We start from the raw sequence: 7,154 nt of genomic DNA, 5'->3' as shown, positions 1-7,154 counted from the left end.
TCAAAAATGGAGGGGCTTCACATCAAACAGTTCCTCTTTTCATCAGCCCTCCCTCACCCATACAGTCTGAAGTCGGTGCTCCAGCCTCTTCCCTGAACCAGTGCAATTATCAATAAAGGATGGGTAAGTCCCCTGACAACATGATAAATAGGGATTTTATTTGAGGTGTGCTCTGCAAAAAAATTCTTTTAAAATTTTGGGCTGTGTGTTTTCTACAGGCCATGCTATTCATTTACTGGAATTTGTGGGGAGGTCACTTTAGTAATTATTTCTGGGCACAATTTTCTGGTTTGGGAATTTTGGCACCTAACTCAAACCCTAACCCTAACCCTAACCCTAACCCTAACCCAAACCTAACCCTGAAAAGCATGCCCTGAAAAGAACCCTAACCTGAAATTAAAAAAGGAAAATCTCAATCCCCATGACCCTTTAAAGTTTTAAAATTGAAAGGGGAAGGAAGGCATGACTAGCTATCTGGAGTTGGATTGTATCCGCTGGCCCATCCTTCTGTGGTTTCTGGGGCCCAGTAGCTTTACTGTTCTGAGCTACCTCAAGTAGGTCTGGAAACGTGGCATAAATTATTCTAAATAAATAAATAATGCTTTGCTTCAGTTTGTGAAAAGCTTAGCTTGTAGGCAATGTGTACTGTTGTGACCCCAAAACCTCTGTTGGGAGGATGGAGCTGGTGCTGAGCACAAGCCAACGTCGGTCCAACCACAATAAAGTGGGGGTAATTAATTCAGGCCTGCAGCCATGGAAGAAGAAGAAATGAAACTCTTCAAAGGAGAGATTAAGATCGTTGCCGGATGATAGCTTCCAGGCAGGTGTGCAAAGACCAGGGTGAGGATTGGGAGTTGCTGCTTGCATGGAATCTGTCAGTTGTTACCCAAATGAGGTCTCCTTGCGAGTTGGGGAATTAGCAACAAGGAGAAGCTTGCGAGAGGAGGGGTAACTTACGGATCTTTTAGACTGTGTATACGGGGATTGTCCCAGTTACAGAACTCCTTCATTAAACAGACATATTTCAAACAAACAAGGAATCTTTATTGAAAATAACAAAAACCAGAGTCACACAATACACATTCAAATCTAGATAGAAAGAGTAAAAGCTGGGGGATAGTTACCATCCAGACGTCCGAGAGAGGAGGAGCGATGAGCGGCCTGCGCTTCAAGGTGGGAGGGCTTGAATGGAATTCGAGGGTGGAATGCTTAATCCAAACACACACACACTTTGGGGCTGAGGAGCTGCCTACTTTATACCATGGATCCTACCTTGGGGCAAGATTTCATCTTCTACTCCAAAAACAAAAGTTTGAGTGGTTGGTCCCGGGATGGGACAAAGAATTGCAAAGTTATCTCCAGGATGAGACAAAGAGCTGGCGAATTGTTCCCAAGGTGGGGCAATATGCCGGTAAACCGTCTTGTCTCCAGGGTGGAACAAAGAATTAGGAAGGTTTTTCTGGGCGGAACTAAAGTTATCAAATTATGATTGACAACCCACGAGGTGGATGGGTGATGTTATCATCTCTCTGAATTGCTTAAGAATAGGAAAGTGGTTAAGATGAGATCAAGAGGGTGGGATGCGTTGATTAATTCAGGAATTCTGGGAAGGGTGTATTGGATCAGGTCCTTAGCATGCTTCTAGGGCAAGGGAAGGGGTCGAACTGGCCTCACCTGTTTCTCCCCATGTTAGCATGTTCCATCTCCTGGGTGGTATCTGCCTTTGCCTGCTTGGGCAGCAGCTTCCATTTTGTCTACCTTCTTTGGCAGAGGCTTCCATATTTTCTGCATGCTTGGGCAATAATTTGAATGCTGGAAGCATATTTAGAGAAGGGATTCATGGTATATCCATGACCATATGCCTTCTAATATCATGGGGGTGGTTCTGACCGCTTACACAATGGTTTGCCATCTGTTTTTCAGAGTTCCAGAGAGAGGCTGTTCCATAGGTACAGTTAGGCAGAATTGTCCTTTCTGCTGGCAGATGAGCTTTGCTGGCTGGAAGTGAAGGTGCTGGCCGTTATCCAAAGATCATTACAATTGTCAAAATTTACACCTTCTCTGTTTCTGACTTTTGTGTGCTTCTCCTTGTTCCACCTCTCTAAATGTCATCAGCTTTCACTTTGACATGTTGTGTCTGGATTCTTTTGGCTACTATTGGCTTGGTAGGTCCAACGTCACCTGAGATTATAATAATAAATAATAATAACATTTGATTTATATACCACTCCTCAGGACAACTTAATACCCACTCAGAGTGATTTACAAAATATGTTATTATTCCCACAACAAAACACCCTTTGAGGAGGGTGGGGCTGTGAGAGCTCCTAGAAGCTGTGACTGACCCAAGGTCACCCAGCTGGCTTCAAGTGGAGGAGTGGAGAATCAAACCTGGTTCTTCAGATTAGAGCCCCATGCTCTTAACTACTAAACCAAACTGGCTCTCCGATTCTCCAGATTAGAGTCCTGCACTCTTAACCACTACACCAAACTTCTGTTTTTTTACCAGATGTGACTTAAGTATTCTGACACAACATCACAATGCCAGGTCCTGCCCCCATTTCCTATTGGAGGATTTCAGCCTTGGCCTGGCAACCTTACCTGTACACTCTGATTTTGTTTAAAAATTGAACCACTCATGTGAGTTGCTGACACGTATATTGTTTTTTTTAGGTCTGTCTTTAAACACGATAAATAGATCTCAGATCCTGAACCAGCAGTTCTTGTACAGAGAAATAATTTCATCCTTTGTCCTCACCATCAATCTCTTTTTGTCCCACCTTAATGTGTGTATATGGAATGTTTTGTATTTGAATAGTTCAGATTTGATGTATTGTCGAAGGCTTTCACGGCCGGAGAACGATGGTTGTTGTGGGTTTTCCGGGCTGTATTGCCGTGGTCTTGGCATTGTAGTTCCTGACGTTTCGCCAGCAGCTGTGGCTGGCATCTTCAGAGGTGTAGCACCAAAAGACAGAGATCTCTCACTGAGAGATCTCTGTCTTTTGGTGCTACACCTCTGAAGATGCCAGCCACAGCTGCTGGCGAAACGTCAGGAACTACAATGCCAAGACCACGGCAATACAGCCCGGAAAACCCACAACAACCATAGTTCAGATTTGATTTCTGCTTGCTCATGCTGGGTTTTTAAAGTTATTGCTGTTATTTAAAATGCAGGCCTCTGAGAAAAGAGGAAAAGGGGCTGGATGGGCGAATGGAGTAAAATCTGATTGAACTGTAGCAGTACCCTAGGGGGTGAAGTTATGGTTGCCAACTCTTGGTTGGGAAATAGGTGGAGATTTGGGGGTGGAGCCTAGGGAGAGAAAGATTTAGGGAGGGGTGGGACCACAGCATGGTATAATGCATAGAGTCCATCCTCCAAAGCAGCCGTTTCATGAGGCAAACAGATCTCTGTAGTCTGAAATCCCAGGAGATCTCTTGGTCCCATTTGAAGGTTGGCTAGCATAGGCAGAGTGAACTGGAGTTTTGAGAGAGTGTGCTGAGACAAAGGGTTCATTCTTGTCTAGAGAGGCAAGCTGTGTGCCGTCTGAGGGTATCTGTGTGTTTTTGAGAGAAAATATTGATTTTGGGGGAAGCAGGCAGCCTGTGTGGAAGCCTGAAAGGATTCCCATTCTAGTTCAGTCAGGCAATCTGTGTGAAGCCTGAACTGTTTGTGTGATTCTGGTCAAAAGATTTAAACTGTGTGAAGCCTGAGAGTGCCTGCATGTTTCTGAGAGAAAATTATTCTGCCCACTATTAAAATCCATGACTTTTCTCCTCATTGTATTTGTGCGTGAAATATAGGAGAGAGGGAATGTAACCTTGTGGACCTCCTTTCTGGCTCCGTGAGTACCAGATATGGTTGGCAACCACCAGGTGGGTGCCTGGAGATCTCCCAGAATCACAACTGATCTCCAGATCAGTTCTCCTGGAGAAAATAGCTGCTTTAGAGGGTGATCTCTATGACATCTCATCCCTAATGAGCTCTGTTCCTAAACTCTGCCCTTCACAGGCTCCACTCCTAAATCTCCAGGAATTTCCCAACCCAGAATTGGCAACCCTGGTGCCCGAGGTGGACTTAACAATTATTCATTGAACCAATCAGACCACAGAAGACAATTCCAGAAACAAGATGGTGCTGTGAATCATGCAGAGCTTTTATTCAATGCACATTTATATCTGACAGATGGAGAGGGGTTGAGTAACAGTTTTATATCACTTTAAATGGGCAATTTTGGAATTTTAGGAACAGGGAGGAAGCGTCATCACAAAACGTCTGTTATGGAGTTAGGCCAATCACACAATGGCTGTCGTAAGGTTTTGGGGCCAACCATAAAATGACAGCATGTTCCAAGTCGAGCATCTTCCTGGAATGAAGGCAACTGTTTTCAAATGGGCACTGCCTATTCAAAGGTGGCATGTCCTTATGAAGGGGTTCTTATGAAGCCCTTCCGATAAGGTGAAGAAAACTCATAACTTTGGGCAGGGTTGCCAACTCCAGGTTGGGAAATTCATGGAGATTTGGGGGCAGAGACTAGAGAGGGCAGGGTTTGCGGAGGGAGGGACCCCAGTGAGGTGTGATGCTATGGAGCCTGCCCTCCAAAGTGGCCATTTTCTGATCACTGTAGGCTGGAGATCACTTGGAATTCTGGGAGATCACCAGGTCCCACATGGAAGTTGGCAACCCCTGCTTTGGGGAAGAAGCAGATGGGTTCCAGGAAACCCACTGATTGGTGCCATGGTGTCCACAATCACCACAGAGATCACTGACCTAACAAGTTCTGAGCATTGGAATTTTGTGAGGGAGCCGAGAATTCTTTGTTTAAAATCTCTGTCCCTTTCCCCAGAACTACAGTTCTCAGAATTCCCTGGCAGAAGGAATGACCATGTCAAGCCAGTTTGAAGTTGCAATCTTATGCACACTGATTTGGGAGTAAAGGTAAAGGTGCAAGCACCGAGTCATTACAGACCCATGGGGGGACGTCGCATCACGATGTTTTCTTGGCAGATCTTTTATGGGGTGGTTTGCCATTGCCTTCCCCAGTCATCTACACTTTACCCTCAGGAAACTGGATACTCATTTTACTGACCTTGGAAGGATGGAAGGCTGAGTCAGCCTTGAGCTGGCTACCTGAACCCGGCTTCTGCCAGGATTGAACCCAGGTTGTGAGCAGAGCTTGGGCTGCAGTACTGTAGCTTACCACTCTGCGCTGTGGGGCTCCCTCCTCTCCTGGGTGGCAATGGTTTTTAAAAATATGTCATGTTTAATTACTGAGGCATTGTTTCACCATTGTTTTGGCTTTGCCTTGGATTACTGCTTGTTTTCCAATTTCTGCATATTTTGCATTAGCATCCCCTAAAGGTAAAGGTAGTCCCCTGTAGAAGCACTGAGTCATTACTGACCCATGGGGGGGGGGTGGGATATCACATCACGATGTTTTCTTGGCAGACTTTTGTTACAGGGTGGTTTGCCATTGCCTTCTAAACTTTACTCTCAGGAAACTGGGTACTCATTTTACTGACCTCAGAAGGATGGAAGGCTGAGTCAGCCTTGAGCTGGCTACCTGAACCTGGCTTCCACCAGGATCGAACTCAGGTCATGATGAGCAGAGCTTGGATTGCGGTACTGCCGCTTACCACTCTGCGCCATGGGTCTCAGAGTAAAACCTATTGAAGATTCATTGTCCTTCCCTTGGTTCATATGCAGAAAATTCATTGTCCTTCACTTGCATTAAGTAGATCTGACTTCATCCACGCATTGTGTTCTAAAGTCATGGATCATAAGATGCATCTTTCCAGGAGAAATAGCTTTTGGTTGGGCAAGCTGTGTTTGTCTCGTCATTCCAGATTCCACATTTTGTAGCCCACATTTTCACTACTTTGGGAACACAAGAGGCCGCGCCTTTTCCATCCCTGCACCCACTGTTGATCATGCATGTACTGAGAGGAACAGTAGTATATGCAGTAGCAGAAATCGCGCATAGGGGATCCTGGCCTGTGAGATCACATGGGAGTGGACATGGTGTTGCAGAAATTGGATTGCATGCGGAAGTGCATGAACCAGTGCATGACACTGGGAGTGGTGCCATGACGCGTACAATTCCTGGCAAAAATTCACATATTTACAAGTGTTTTCAATTGTGGGTGAGGCTGGACATGGGGTCACGAATACAGAACTGGGTGGGTTCTTGCATATAGTAGCATGTGCATCCACACATGGAAGAACACAAGCTTTCAAGTACAGACATGGCTCATGCTGATGGAGCTATGCTGGCACATGAAGATTTTGTTGCAAAGTTCAGAAGAATAAGCAGGGCTTGAGCTTTTGGCACATCCACTCAATCTGGAAAAAAAAACGTATTTCAGAAACGGGGAAGGGTAGCAAGATGTACACATGTTTGGCTGAGGTTCCTGGCATCAAATTATGTATTTCTCATCCCCCCCCCCCCAATAATAGAAGTAGCACCTTCAGTACTTTTTCTTATATTCAAGGTAGGCTAGCAGAAGATGCCCATTCCAGAGCAACAAGCCAAACCACTCTTCATCTCATGATAATACCTGACGTACCTATTAAATCTTCCAGATCGGGATTGCAGTCCGATAGTTCACAGTCTTTGTAGAACACAAAGAAATTTTTCTCATCACAGGGAAGTCCGACTAGAAAGAAGGCAATATTCTTTAGAAGAATTGCTTAGGAAACCAGAGAGACTGCTCCTATCAATCCACATGTCTCATGTTGCCAATTATACGGTTCCATTAAAATGACTCTGTACTTTATATATTATTAAACATAGGTTGATTGAACAATGAGGCTTTCTAGGATGAGGAGAAGAACTACGTTTGAGTTTTGTTTGTGCTGTTTATTTGAAAAAACATTTTTATACTGTGATAGCTCTTGTAACGCACAGTTCTGTAATCTTTTCTTTTAAATCTTTGTTCCCCTTTCCCTTTTCTGTACGCCTTTACTTGTTTTAAAAATATAAAAAATGATTATAAAAAAGACTCCAGGAGTGCTAGAACTGAGGTGGTTCTCTAGAATTGCTCCTGTCAGATCGCAGTAGTATGAAATGGTAGAGCAACGTAGAGTAGACGGGTTTACCAATTGGCCTAGATAAAAATATTAAGTCAGTTTAAGAGAGACTTAATTTCTCAAAGTA

The 7,154-nt window shown here is 44.4% G+C and overlaps 1 long non-coding RNA gene across 1 annotated transcript; it reads right to left on the bottom strand.

Moving 5' to 3' along the window:
- Positions 1 to 4,133: 4,133 nt before the first annotated feature.
- On the bottom strand, positions 4,134 to 6,649 carry LOC129338057 (uncharacterized). Its single transcript, XR_008597874.1, has 2 exons — positions 6,565 to 6,649; positions 4,134 to 6,340 (listed from the first exon to the last, which is right to left on the bottom strand). It is a non-coding gene; the product is annotated as an uncharacterized LOC129338057 (long non-coding RNA).
- Positions 6,650 to 7,154: the final 505 nt, after the last annotated feature.

Source organism: Eublepharis macularius, chromosome 1 (genome assembly GCF_028583425.1).
Source record: "Eublepharis macularius isolate TG4126 chromosome 1, MPM_Emac_v1.0, whole genome shotgun sequence".
Classification (NCBI taxonomy): Eukaryota; Metazoa; Chordata; class Lepidosauria; order Squamata; family Eublepharidae; genus Eublepharis; species Eublepharis macularius.
The sequence above is the reverse complement of the archived record's forward strand: the minus strand, read 5'-3'. Positions and strand labels throughout refer to the sequence as shown.